The following is a 14713-nucleotide window of genomic DNA, read 5'->3' on the forward strand; positions in this document are numbered from 1 at the left end:
TCATACTTCACGCGAATTCTCATAGAACATGCATGTTTGCTTAAAAATTTGAATTCACGTAGAATCGAACCCACGCCCTCCACGCATACCACAGATATAAGAAGTTGCAAAAATCCGATAGTCATCTCCTCTTCTCGTTAGAGAAAACAAGCAGTGAGAACGCACAGTTTAATTCTGCTCCTTGTAAGTTTGATTCATAAATGAATACATTTTATGGGTTCGTCTTACGTATGGCGTACAGTATACGATGCCTTGATTCTGTCGCAGTACATTACTCTTACAAAATCCTGGTCTTCTCGAGACAACCGGGTGTGATCTAAGCTCATATTTTAGGGACCGATGACCTCAGCAGTTTGGTCCCATAGGAACTAACCACAACTTTCCAAGCTCAAATTTAACCGCAGTCAACTACCTCGTTTAAGTCTGATTGAGGTTGATATACTTGAATTTTGCACCGAAAGATATAAAATGCTGTCTTTCGGGCGGTTAACTTTCAATCGAGGTCGTTGCACTCGGCCGTAAGAAAAAGTTATAAGTTCGTTGCCCAGTCGCGGGCCAAAGTATTTGGTAGTCCCGCGTTATCAACCAACAGGCGATCGGGTCGCACATCTGACCGCGTACGGTTTTTGAGGCTGCTGGATGCTCGTCAAAAGGCTGTGAAACTATTAGCGTGTTTTTGATGCTCTTGAAGTCTCGTTCATCTTCTGCTACCGCTAACCTGTCGATCATTATTTGATGTTCTGAACAGTTATTAAATAATTGTACTGCTTTGAAAAAAGTATTTTGCTTCTTCCAGATATTTAATATCTCAAAAGTTATTCCCGTTCAGAATTTATTGTATTTGAGAATGTTAGACTCTTACAATGTAATCCTTTCATAATTCCAGTATATGTTTTAGCTCTCTATTTTTTACTGTTTCCAAAAATAAATACTTTTATGAAAATAGCATGCTAGTTGACGAAATATTTCAGTTACAAAATTTAACTTTCCAGAAAATTCTTGATGGATAGAAAGAAAGATTCCTTATCGTTTAGCTACAATATAGCAGGTCAGCAACTGAAAGCAGTTAATTCCATAAATTATCTGGGAATAGGCACTAGGAGTGAATTAAAATGGAATGATCATATAAAGTTGATCGTTGGTAAAGCATATGCCAGACTGAGATCCATTGGAAGAATCCTAAGGAAATGCAATCCGAAAGCAAAGGAAGTAGGTTACAGTACACTTGTTTGCCCGCTGCTTGAATGCTGCTCACCAGTGTGGGATCCGTACCAGATAGGGTAGATAGAGAAGATCCAACGGAAAGCAGCTCGCTTCGTTACAGGATCATTTAGTAATCGCGAAAGAGTTACGGAGATGATAGATAAACTCCAGTGGAAAACTCTGCAAGAGAGACGCTCTGTAGCTCGGTACGGGCTTTTGTTGAAGTTTCGAGAACATACCTTCACCGCGGAGTCAAGCAGTATATTGCTCCCTCCTACATATATCTCGCGGAGAGACCATGAGGATAAAATCAGGGAGATTAGAGCCCACACAGAGACATACCGACAAACTTTCTTTCCACGAACAATACGAGACTGTAATAGAAGGGAGAACCGATAGAGGTACTCAAGGCACCCTCCGCCACACACCGTCAGGTGCCTTGCGGAGTATGGATGTAGATGTAAACTTACGGATTACCAGTTCACTGCAAAATCATGGCAAAATCCCAGCAATTCAGATACTCTTTGAGTGATCTATCAAAAATTCACAAATCGCAAAGCAGGTAAGTCACATAGTAATTGTGCTCTTTCAGTACTACACTACGACTGTGTAATACTTGTAAGTAGGCTGTTTAGGTTTTCTTATTAGTAACGCCACGTAGCGCTCTGTATGAAAATCACTGGCTGTGTTGTGTGCAGTCTGTGGTTAGTTTGCATTGTTGTCTGCCATTGTAGTATTGGGCAGCTGGATGTTAACAGCGCATAGCGTTGCGCAGTTGGAGGTGAACCACCAGCAGTGGTGGATGTGGGGAGAGAGATGGCGGAGTTGTGAGGGCGGATGATCTGGACAGAGACAGTAAATTTGTAAGACTGGATGTCATGAACTTATATATATAATATGACTTTTGAACAATATTAAGGTAAATACATTGTTTTTTTCTCTATCAAAATCTTTCATTTGCTAACTATGCCTATCAGTAGTTAGTGCCTTCAGTAGTTTTAATCTTTTATTTAGCTGGCAGCAGTGGCGCTCGCTTTATTGCAGTAGCTTGAGTAACGAAGATTTTTGTGAGTTAAGTGATTTGTGAAAGGTATAGTTTAATGTTAGTCAGGGCCATTCTTTTGTACGGATTATTAAAAGTCAGATTCCGTTGCGCTAAAAATATTGTGTGTCAGTTTAGTGTTGATTAGAATAAGTAAAGAGAGTAATGTCTGAGTACATTCAGTTTTGCTCAGCTGTTTGAAAAGCAAATAATGTAAGAGGTTTACCAGCACAGCAATTCATTAATTTTTCAAAGGGGACGTTTCATATATTGTGATCCTCAAAGTAAGTGCCATGATACTATTTCCAGATCTAAAGTCTTCTGTAAAGATACAACACGCGAACAGCTAACATAACACGGTTCAGCAAGTGTGTGTGTGTGGGGGGGGGGGGGGGGGGGGAGGAATGTAATGCATCATAAAAATATATAATCTTTTTCGCAAAGTAATCATGACTCGATCTAGTAACAATCAATTACTTTTAATTTCCATTTCATTTATGGTTACTAAACGCAGTCACGATGATCGGCTTTTAAGTAGTAACTCTGACAGACATAATAACAAATCCCAGCAATTCAAATACTCTTTGAGTGATCTATCAAAAATTCACAAATCGCAAAGCAGGTAAGTCACGTAGTAATTGTGCTCTTTCAGTACTACACTACGACTGTATAATACTGACTGACGTGGATCTGACACAGTAGTTACGTATTGGCTGCTGGACGAGGCCTGAGTACCTCATTGTACAGCATTAACCGTCCCTGTATTGACCGACCAAGAGCAACAGGAATATAACTCGTTTCCACAAACTGACATCCGTCCTCTGTACAACACAAATCATGCATGTCTGCATGCTTGCGTTCAACATCCTGGCCCTTTCAGCGGTTATAATGTACCTGCATTTCACGTTTACATTAATGCATGAGCATGTAATGTCAATCACTTAAATATATGACCTAGACGAATGTAATCCCGAAATTTCATTACTCTACATTAATCATTTTTTAGTGTTAAAATTCTTTTCTGTCACTATATATACACATCAAACAATGAAGTTACCTGGTTCAACTCTAAACTTCTCAACTAAAAAAGGCAATGTGGTAGGTATTATTTTATGAGACGTAAGTTTTAACGTCCGCTGGGAATTCCTCAGCTCAAAAAGAATTTTCTGAAAAGTCAGATTTTGTAATTCTACTATTTTGTGAACTAGCGTACTATTTTCGTCGAAGTATGCATTTTTCGAAACTGGACAAAAGAGACTACAGAACTACACTGCTGAAATTTTGATAGAGCTTACATTTTAAGATTTGTGCATTCAGGAATACAATAGTTTTGAACAGGAATTCCTTCTGAAATCTCAAATTTTAGGAAGAAGTAAAATATTTGTTTCAGAGAGAAGAATCATATATTGAAACAAGGTATGTTGCTCCAAAAGCGAATAATAATTAACATTGTCGAATTTTGAAGAGGACATGAGTGGTACGGTTCTAGTGACTGTGGCGTACTTAGTCTGCATTCGTGATGTGATATACACAGGTCAGAACCCTATATATGACGTCACAAGCCAAGATAGAGGAATCAGTGATGTCTCAAAATTGGGAACTTCAAATAATCAAAGTTCAATTCTGACTGCCGGCCGGTGTGGCCGTGCGGTTCTAAGCGAGTCAGTTTGGAACCGCGTGACCGCTACGGTCGCAGATTCGAATCCTGCCTCGGGCATGGATGTGTGTGATGTCCTTAGGTTAGTTAGGTTTAAGTAGTTCTAGTTTCTAGGGGGACTGATGACCTCGGTAGTTAAGTCCCATAGTGCTTGGAGCCATTTTCAATTCTGACTGGTCATTAAAATGAAACACCCAATTACAGTCCATTGTTTTAATAACCATTTAAATGAGACAGCCATACTAGCACTTCACTGGCCATGAAAACTAAACATCCAGTCCCCATATTCCTTCTCTGTACCCACCAACTGTCAACAAGCTTAGCTTGATCGTTGTTTCACACTTGGTGCAAAGCACAATGAACACTAATTTACATATTTATATGTCCAAAACGTCTATATTATTTATTACAATACACGATCATGGACTAATCATTGTAGCACACTTGCTATGAGGCGCAACAGAGTCTCAAATTAAATATTTCCGCACACAAATTGTCTGTATTGTTGCTCTATAGCTGTAAAAAACACGTGCAAGCTATAGTAATACTCTTGTAAGATTTTACGCTCTTATTACCTCATCTAAAATGTCTCTCAAAAATGCATAAAGACTATAACTTACAGTAATTTCACGTCTGTATTATCCATCAAAACTACATAAATAAGACAAATATTAGCTAAAATAATGTGTCAGTACTGGAAGAATGCAATTATGGGGTAAGTAGAAGACAACCTACACCTGACACATGAAATATGATTGTGAACCTCAAAGTAAGTGCCATGATACTATTTCCAGAACTAAAGTCTTCTGTAAAGATACAACACGCAAACAGCTAACATAACGTGGTTCAGCAATAGCTGATGCATCATTGTAGACCTAAATGGGGCTATGTTAGGAGATGAACTGACCAATCCCCGTTTTGTGGGGGAGGGGGAGGGGGGAGGAAGAAAGTAATGCATCAGAAAAATATATAATGTTTTTCACAAAGTAATATAGGTTCTTTTTACCACTTTTTATCTTAGAAATACTTGTGGCAGCATTTTTATTCACCAACGTCAAATTTTCTGAAGCCTTACACACAAAATCTTACAACAAATGGTTCGATTTGACGAAATCATTACTGCATTGTATCACATAAATTGCATATTTTGTAACATGCAAGTATAGCTACAATATGCAGCAAATACAATATTTAGACACAATACCATCGAAGACCATGAATGACAAGCTTCTACCCAGGGTAAAGTTTTATCTCTCGAAAATTCAGTAACTGAGCAATATTAAAATTATCTGTCAAAATACGTAAATATTTCTGATGCAATAGTAAAAGCACACTTAGAACTACTCAGGTAACTTAATTATTCTAGATCATTCAAAAACACATATGGCTCACATACTGGCACTACTGATCTAACTTACAGGTTGAACTGCATTTGTCGTCAAGAATATTTCTGTAATTGTAGCACACTTTAAAAAAATCAAATCTTGTCTGCATTACTTATCAAAACACATGTTGCTTGCTTCATGATACCATTCGTTTAACTTACAGCTTAAGGTGCGCTTGTTGACGACTGACTTCTCTTGTCCTGTGGTGGAAAATAGATGACTTTTGTTTAAGTAGAATACTGAACAGTTGTAATACAGATTTGCATTGGCAAGTAAGCAAGAAGAGTTGCTATGCTTTCAGCTACTTTTCAAAGTGACCTCAGCATCAGTGTGACTCCATCTTGAGGCATTAACTTTACCTTGCAGTAGAAAACTTTTGTCATATTGTACTCATAACGCTAACTTAACACGTTTCACAATATTTTTTTGCTATTCTAGACCATAATTATAAATATTTAACTTATGCATCAACATGTATGTGATGTACTGTAACAAAGTGCCTGACACATTTATTTGTTACACTAAAACTGTAAAGTTGCCCTATACAAGACCATTTTAAAGCAAAATTATAAAAAAATGGAACTACATATGACTATCCTGTGGAACTATTGTAATACATTACTCACTTTTATATTTAGTTACGCTTCAGCATCAAACAAATTTGTAACAAATTTCTAAATAGAACAGAATTTGGCATAAAATGACTTCAAACAAAGAAATAAACAATTCAGTGTTCGTATTTTCAGACTGTGAGAAAAATCCCATAAAAGTAATGAGTGCCTGGTTCCGGAACTGATGTCACAAGTCAGAATACAAAAAGAACAAAAATTTATTTATCCTATTATTAACTGCATGACTGAAATATAAAATTAATTAATTCCTAACAACAAACTAAAAGCCACCTATACCTTTCACAAATGTTTCACCATAAAGAAACAGCTATGACCTTGTGAACAAGACTGATAACATAAAGAAGCCATAAGAATTGGGTATGGGCCTGTTCTGACATTGCTAACATATACACCAATCCCTATAGTTTTCTCAATGTTATTATCACATCTAAAACAACGATTACATCAATGTTGTTACCACATCTAAGATCTCAGAAATATTTTCCTACTAAACAAATGTTAGCTTAAATAATGTGTCCACTACTGGAAGAGTTTAGTTATTGTGTATCTTACCCTTGACCCCTAAAACATGATTGTGGACTATCAAATTGGATGGCACTATGCTATTTCCATCTCTAATTCTCCTGTAGTAGTGCAAAATGCATTTGGCTAAAATAAATTGCTGCAGCAATAGTTGATTCTTAATTTTATGTCTAAATGAGACAATATTACAAGATGAACTTTTATTGTAAGGCAGAAAAAGATAATGCATGAAGAAAAATACAATTGTCATTATTAATTGTCTAATACAGTTTTTGTTGCTTTTCATCTTGCATATATGTGTGGTAGCATGTTTACCCACTAAAGTCGCCAACACATTAGCACAACGATACTTACATCATATGGTGCATTTTGATGATATGTTTAATATGTATCTCTTAAATGGGCATTTTTGTGTAATACACATGTATTAACCTCATTATGAACTAAATACTGCATGTTAACACAACACTCTCAAAGAAAATGATGAATATGATTCCACACAAAGAATAATCCAAAATCTTACAAAAGTACTCTTTTTGTGCTAAAAGAATCAATGTATATTATCTGTCAAAACACATGAAGATTTCTTCTGTAGCAGTATGATACACATGTGGCACTACTGTTGTAACTTAATTGTTCAATTATAGCGAAGAAAATAGTTGTGGCTTGCATATTAGCATTACTGATGTAACTTACAAGTGAAACTACACTTATCAATGAACATAGTTCGACCACTTTACGATTCTTGCTGCAAGTCACAATAGACACTAAAATTTAATATTTCCATGTCAAAAACGTCAACTTTATTCGTGGAAATACATGTGGCACTACTGCTCTTTGAACTTGTGGGTTAATCTGCACTGTAGACTGATTATAGTCCGATAATTTTACTATGCTTTAAATACACCAAAAATCATCTGTATTATGTATAAAAATAGAAAAATAATTTCTTCTATAAAAGGACAAAACGCACTTGGCACTTCTTCTTCTTCTTCCGTGTCCGGATGCACCAATTATATCTTCCCTTCCCAGTAATTAGCAACATATATTGCTTTGTCATTGACTTTCAAAATATCACCTTTAGTGCATGTTACAGACGTATCTGGGCAGATCAGTAGGTGGTCCAAGTCCTGTATTGCTCCGCATTCACACCTATCGCTATCACTGTAACCCCATTTAAATAGGTTTGAATTGCACCCAGTTACTCCAGTGCGCAGCCGGTTTAATGACCTCCAAGTTGTAAAAGGTAGGTGAAATCCTGCAGATCCCTCCTCAAGTAGTTCCATTGTGGAGTGTGGCACCATTTCTTCCCAGAGGGATAGCCGCCTTGCGACGGGCTTGGTGGCGAGCTTTTCAGTAGTTTCAATGAAACTCCTGAGGGATTTCAGCCGGACACGTTGATTTCGGTGCATATGCATCGGGTGTCGAGGATCATTCTTTTGTTTTGATCTTTCGATCTCGGCGGCTACTTGTCTGCGGATAGTGGGTGGTGCTATGCCTATGATGGGGTAATTGATGCCTGTGGGTGTTGGTTTGAGGCATCCTGTGGCAATACGTACAGTTTCGTTTACGGCGACGTCAACTTGCTTAGCGTGGGCAGAGTTCCTCCAAACTGGCGCCGCATATTCCGCTGCTGAGATACTCAGCACCAGACCCGTGGTGCGCAAAACATGTGGTTGAGCTCCCCACGATGAACCTGTTAGCTTCCTCAGTATGTTGCTCCTGGCACAGACCTTTTTTTTAGTGTTGTGACAGTGCTGCTTAAAAGTAAGTGCTCTGTCCAATGTTACTCCCAGGTATTTTGGGCTGTTTGTATGTTTCAGCTCTTCCGCTTGCCACATGACTCGGAGTTTCCGTTTGGCTTGTTTGTTCCTAAGATTGAAGGCGGATACTTGAGATTTACTAGGGTTTGGTTTGAGATTATTGCCGTCGTAATAGGTAGCAAGTTCTGTTAAGGCTCCTGTGAGATTCTCCTGCAAAGGTTTTATCCTGTGTGGCCACTGCTGCATCATCAGCATATATGAACATTCGTGTCTGGTGGCTGATGGAAAGATCATTGGTATAGATGTTAAATAATATTGGAGCCAAGACACTTCCCTGTGCAAGTCCATTTTTCTGTGTCCTCCATCGGCTGTTTTTAGATTGTAAGGTTGCATAGTAGCGTCTGTTGTGTAGCATACATTGCACGAACATAGAAAGGGTGTAGTCATTAGTGACATTATACACTTTCTGGGTAAGCAACTTATGGTTAACTGTGTCATATGCAGCACTGAGATCCAGTAATGCGACCCCAGTTACTTCTCCCCTCTGATAGCCGTCTTCGATGTACTGTGTGAGATTAAGGATTGGGCCACAGCATGATTTTCCTGGTCGGAATCCAGCTTGTTCGTTAATGAGGGCTTTGTCCACATAATCAGCTATGCGTTTGAGGATCATTCGCTCCAGCACTTCAAATAAATGACAAAGCAGTGAGACAGGCCGGAAATTTTTAGCTTCAGCTGGGTCTTTCCCTGGTTTCAGTAACGCAATAACCCAAGCTTTCCTCCACAGTTTAGGAATTTGCATTGTTGTAATACAGTTATTCATTAGCTCTAGGATGCATGCTTGTACTCCCGGTCCAAAATGTTTAATTTGCTCAGATCTCAGATCGTCGAGGCCAGCGGCCTTATTGTTTTCCAAATCTTTGATGGCATCTTGTAGTTCCTGAATGGAGAACGGGTGAGCTAGGAAGCTAATCTCCTCGTTCAATTTTCTTTTAATTTTGCCATTCCTGACACTGACACTGCAGGAGCCTCCACGAAGATTACGTTCACCACTCAAACAACAAGCAATCGGGCGTCCCCTGGAAACGACCTAGTCGGCCAATCCTGCAAACACCGGAGCACCAAAACCAAAGATGACTTGGCACTAATGATCCATCTTATAAATTAAGTTGTGCTTGGCAAAGGCTGACTTCAGTTATCACACAGTGTAAAGTGCATGACACTTCAATGAAATAGCATACTGAACAGTAGTAATACACACCTGAACAGGTAAGAAACGAAGTTCAGTAGGCTTTCAACTGTCTATTTTTACTACTGTTGAAAGTCACGTACACATTGTAGTGACTCCTTGCTAGGGTATTCACTTTATCTTGCAGTGCAGTAGTTCTGTAATTTGCTGCTGACAATGCTATCTAATGCTGTCATACAGATGAGGCTGAATGGCACTTGACACTATATATTACAAGATACAGCATTATTGTACAAATTTTCCCATACATCTCAATGTTACAACGAATCTACAACAAATGCCCCCATTTCATATACTGTCACACATCAAACAAAATTTTAACAATTTGCCTTATACATCAGCAATGTTGCATAAAACTGTAACAAATTGCCCCAGATGTCACTATTGGGGACGTGATGGTAACTTTTATCTAGCTCATATTGATTATCATTACCACAAATGCATTGTTTTATTTAACAATTAAGAAAAATAATGTGATGAAAGTGGATGTAGCTACAGGATCTCAGGCTCTTGTTCTAACAGAAGAAACTGATGTATGTGCATCATAACTTGACAGTGGATGTCAGCTACTAGCGTTCAAATAGTATTCTAACATCAAAAGTAGAGTGTGTGTGTTTGTAGTAACGTGACAGTTTGTGACTTTGTGTTGCTTACTGGACTGCAAACAGTAACAAATTGTTCCTCATACATTATCATCATAATTACATATTAGAATCAAACGAGATTGTAACAAATCACCATCGTTACACGCAATAGTATAAAATGTCCCCATAAATAGCCATTATTGACACATCAAATTGTACAAACTGTTGCCCCCATACCAATACTGTGATACAAAATTCTAACATATTGCACCATGGATAACCACTGTCCACATTAATGTTTTAGATGGGAAGTCTAAGTTTTACAATAACTGTACTCTTTGAATATCTGAAATATTAGTATAGCGAATGTGTATACTACAGAACAACAACAGAAAAATTTTTGCTATGTGTGTGTGTGTGTGTGAGAGAGAGAGAGAGAGAGAGAGAGAGAGAGAGAGTGAGTGACAGAAAGAGATAATACATGAGTGGAAATACTGTAAGTTACAACCTTCATGTTTCTGACAGATATTTTAGATACTTTAATAACATTGTAACACACAGCAGGCATGTATTATAGACACTGTAAGTTTTTTTCAGTTCTAGAATAATAATAAAAACAACTTACAGATGGAAATATTTAATTTGGAGGGCCACACCAGGTATGGCAAAATAATCGATCGATACTCATTGATATCCACAGTTAAACCTGACTCTGAGGTCACAATGTCAGTCAGCGAACAGTGGGTGTTTCGTACTGTTGTATTCGTTTGAAAACTATGCAGGTGATTTAAACATGAAAATGTTCGATTTTGTCTTACATCAAGTGTGGCACAGTGGACGATGTATGCTCATTGAGAAGTGCAGCTCAACCTTAAATTAGATAGGCAGTGTTGTCACATGCATTTTATAAACAATACAGACATTTTAGATGTGGAAAAATTTAACTTTAGCATCCATCGTATCCTGCACAAGTTATCGTACAAGGATTGAACTACACTCGTTCACAAGTAAGAGGTGCAAGAAACAAAGATAGGGATTGGCTTTTCCCTTTTAGTGGCCAGCAAAATACTAGATGTGGTTGGCTGTTCCATCTTAAAGGCTGGTTAAAAATCTAGGCTGCAATAGGGTGTCTGAGATTCCAGCAACTGCGACTTCATGAATTTCGCCATCACGGCTTGTGACATCATGGGCAGGTTATTGATCTGTGCAGGTGATGATCAAATGTATATATAGCCATACCTTTCACATGGTTTTAGAAAATCGTAAATTTAGAATTTTCCTTGAAAGAAAATGTTTTCTCGGAAACTAACTGCACTCTTCCCATCGTGGTTTGAAAAGTATATGATGATTAATAATGTGTATGTAAATGCTATGCGAGTAAATATTTAGCAATGTCTAGTACTCGAAATATTTGTATTACGTGTAGCAGAGGCTGGAAATACCACTTCAATTGTAAAGTTCTTTTATTATCACATGGCCGGTTTCGGGCTCTTATAAGCTCATCTTCAGGTGTCGTAAGTTGGCGCTGTGAGCCCCGAGCACTAGGCGTGGTGAGCTACCTACGAGCGCTTGTAGGTGGTACACCGCGCCTAGTACACGTCCACCGCTGCGCTTGGGGCTCACAGCGCCTAGTTACGACACCTGAAGATAGGCTTATAGGAGCCCTAAACCGGCCCTGTGGTAATAAAAGACCTTTACAACTGAAGCGATATTCTCAACCTCTGGTATAATGCTCAGTTGCGGATGGCCTCCAACAGTATTGTTTCTATTACATGTACAATACAAAACAAGAAAGAAGAAAATTATACAAACAATGAAACTATAGTAGGTGGAGCTATTCTACTCCACCAAATTTCGAGGTTTGCCTCTCAGGCTACATTCTGCTGGGAAATTTATTTCCTCTTCTCTCAACGAATCATTTGTTAGACACATTACCTGAGCACCGAATGAAACTTCTTCCTCGTGCGTAGCACATGCAAAGGATTTTTAACTATAGTAATTAAATACGCCTGATCCCATTACCCATTATCGCTAGGCCCAGGGGAAACTATTAATAGTGTCTCTAATTTGAGAGGCGCAATTTACAATGGAAGGGTTAGATTTGTTTTGCAGTCCTGTTTTACATGGAAAAATTAATGTCTTTCTTCGCATATTCAAGTTTCCGCAACACGTGAGATCATTACACAATTCTATTTCAGCCATCCAACGTATTTAGTGGCTCTCCCGCTCATCAAATGACCTCTCGGACATTAACACTGATTAGTGATGATTTAGTTTTGTCTACTGTATGCAAATGTTAATGTAAAGGGACATGGTCATTGAATTAGATTTCTACATGAAATATGATTTTTTGTACTCGAGTACTGAATATTATATTAATTCTTGGTATCACCATGTCTATCGAAACAGGTCTTGTAAGCCCAGTGGTATCAACCGACGGCCATAGCATCATCAGCTCAAAGGCGTCAGGTTATCTGTATATTGAACAACATGTGGTCAGCACACTCTTCTCCCAGTCACTGTCAGTTTTCGTGACAGGAGCTGTTACTCCCCAGTCAAATAGCTTCTCAGTTCTGCTCACGAGGACTTAGTGCGCCGCGGGTGTCTGCAGTGCTCGGCAGACCCAGACGGTACCCTTCTAAGTGCTAGCCAAGACTGACAGCGCTTGACGTTTGTGATTTGACGGAAACTAGTGTTATCATTGCGACGAGATCGTAAGCAGTCCCTGGTGATTAACATTCAATTATATAACTTAATAATGTTATTATTCCGTTTCATTTTGTGAACGTTCATGTCACAACGAAATTTAAGGTAAGTCAGACTGCGCTTATTCGCATATGGGTCAGATTAAGGGTATCTGTTGAGGGCATAAAGTGTTCTTTGAGCTGGTCAGCAACTGTATCATCTGAGTCGGGAGGCCGGTAAAAAGAACCCATTTTTAACTTATTCCACTTGTCAAGTATAATCCCCTATCCATACTAACTCACAGGAACTATCTACTTCATCAGCGCTACAGGCAACGAACACGCCACTCCCAACTGTACTTGATCTATTCTTTGTAACCACTGTCAAATCCCTTGTAAAACTTTCTGCTGAACTTATCTCTAGGTTTACCCAGCCATCAATACCTATATCGTTTTGTGCTTCAGTGCTTTCTCTTAGCACCAGGAGCTCTTGTTGTTTCCCTACACAGCTACTGCACTTTTCTGCTATAATACCTATGCTCCCTACGTCAATCCTTGTCCTGTGACTCTCACCTGCAACCTTTGAGACTGTACCCTCTTTGTTCCTTCCTAAAACCCTCTAGCCTAAAAAACTGCCCAGTCCACTCCACAAAGCCCTCGATACCCAAGTAGCTGCTTTCTGTGCGTAGTGGACACCAGACCTGTTAAGGAGGATCCGATACTCTCCCACCCTACGGAGTAAGACGAGGAACCTGCAGTCCACACTATCGCAGAACCGTTTGAGACTCAGGATCGTAAGGTGGTAGGAAGTAGAGAGCGTTTCTTGGTAAAATAAATCGCCTTTGTCTTAGGCAGGTCAAGCTGAACATTGTTCGTCGTACACGAAGTTACTGTGGCATCCACTTGATGTGGGAAGCGCTGGATATTGGCTTGTGCATGTTGTCCACTGGTAGCGAAAGTAAAATTACCGGTAAATTGTGTAATTTGCGACCTCTCGACAGTTGGCGTCTCGTTTAGATAGATACTAAATGGAATAATAGGACAATGGCAGCATCGCTCTTGCCAGGTTGCTCTCGGATGAGTAACCCTCGATAGTAATAACCATTTTCCGATCAGTCAGAAAGTTAGCGATGAGCTTCACATAATAGTCTGGAATCCATAGTTGTTGCGGTGCATGGGTACGGCACAAGTTGCGGCTGGGCACGTCACATTTCGCAGGAAAATAGTGCTCATGGTAGCAGTGCTGTGGTCATTGAAACTCGCTCTTCTAGCACAGGGCTTGGCACCTCTCATGGCAGTTGCCAGAGGCTCTGTCGGCAACAAATCGACATACTTTGTTGTTGTTATTGTGGTGATTATTGTTGTCCAGAAAATTTACCAACATGCGAGGAGAGCACGGATCGTTAACTGGCTTGCAAACGCTTGTGCCTATTGAGACAGACGATGTGTGCAGTGTGGTCACACGCAGGACGTAAACGTGTTTGCAGGTTGCTGTCTTGTAGGAGGGACACAGCATATAGGTCCAACGGTGTGGCACATTTAACACTTTATGAATCTGCTCCAATGAAAGCATACTCACATGTTGCGGAACAAGAACGTCCCTTTAAAACGGTATTTTGTACAGTAGCAAAATCCCATTTCCACAATTTTTAGTACTTAATATAGCTGTTATTATGGAATGTCAGCGTATGGGCTGGATAGTGTCTTGAGGAGAGTTTATATGGTGAATACCAGCAAAATGAAAACTAGGATAACAGCATGTAGTCTAATTAAATTATATGATTCTGATGGCATTATATTGGGAAGTGAAGCACAAAAATTAGTAGGTATGTCGGAGAAGGAGACAACAAAGCTTTTTAAAGAGGGTGATATGTAATAGTACTGAGGATTAGATGAGTAGAGCGAACCACTAATTTGGAAGTACTCAGTAAAATTGAAGAGAAAATAATTGTATGACAGAACTTGACTAAAAGAAGGGATCGGTTGATAGAA

Source organism: Schistocerca piceifrons, chromosome 6 (assembly GCF_021461385.2).
Source record: "Schistocerca piceifrons isolate TAMUIC-IGC-003096 chromosome 6, iqSchPice1.1, whole genome shotgun sequence".
Classification (NCBI taxonomy): Eukaryota; Metazoa; Arthropoda; class Insecta; order Orthoptera; family Acrididae; genus Schistocerca; species Schistocerca piceifrons.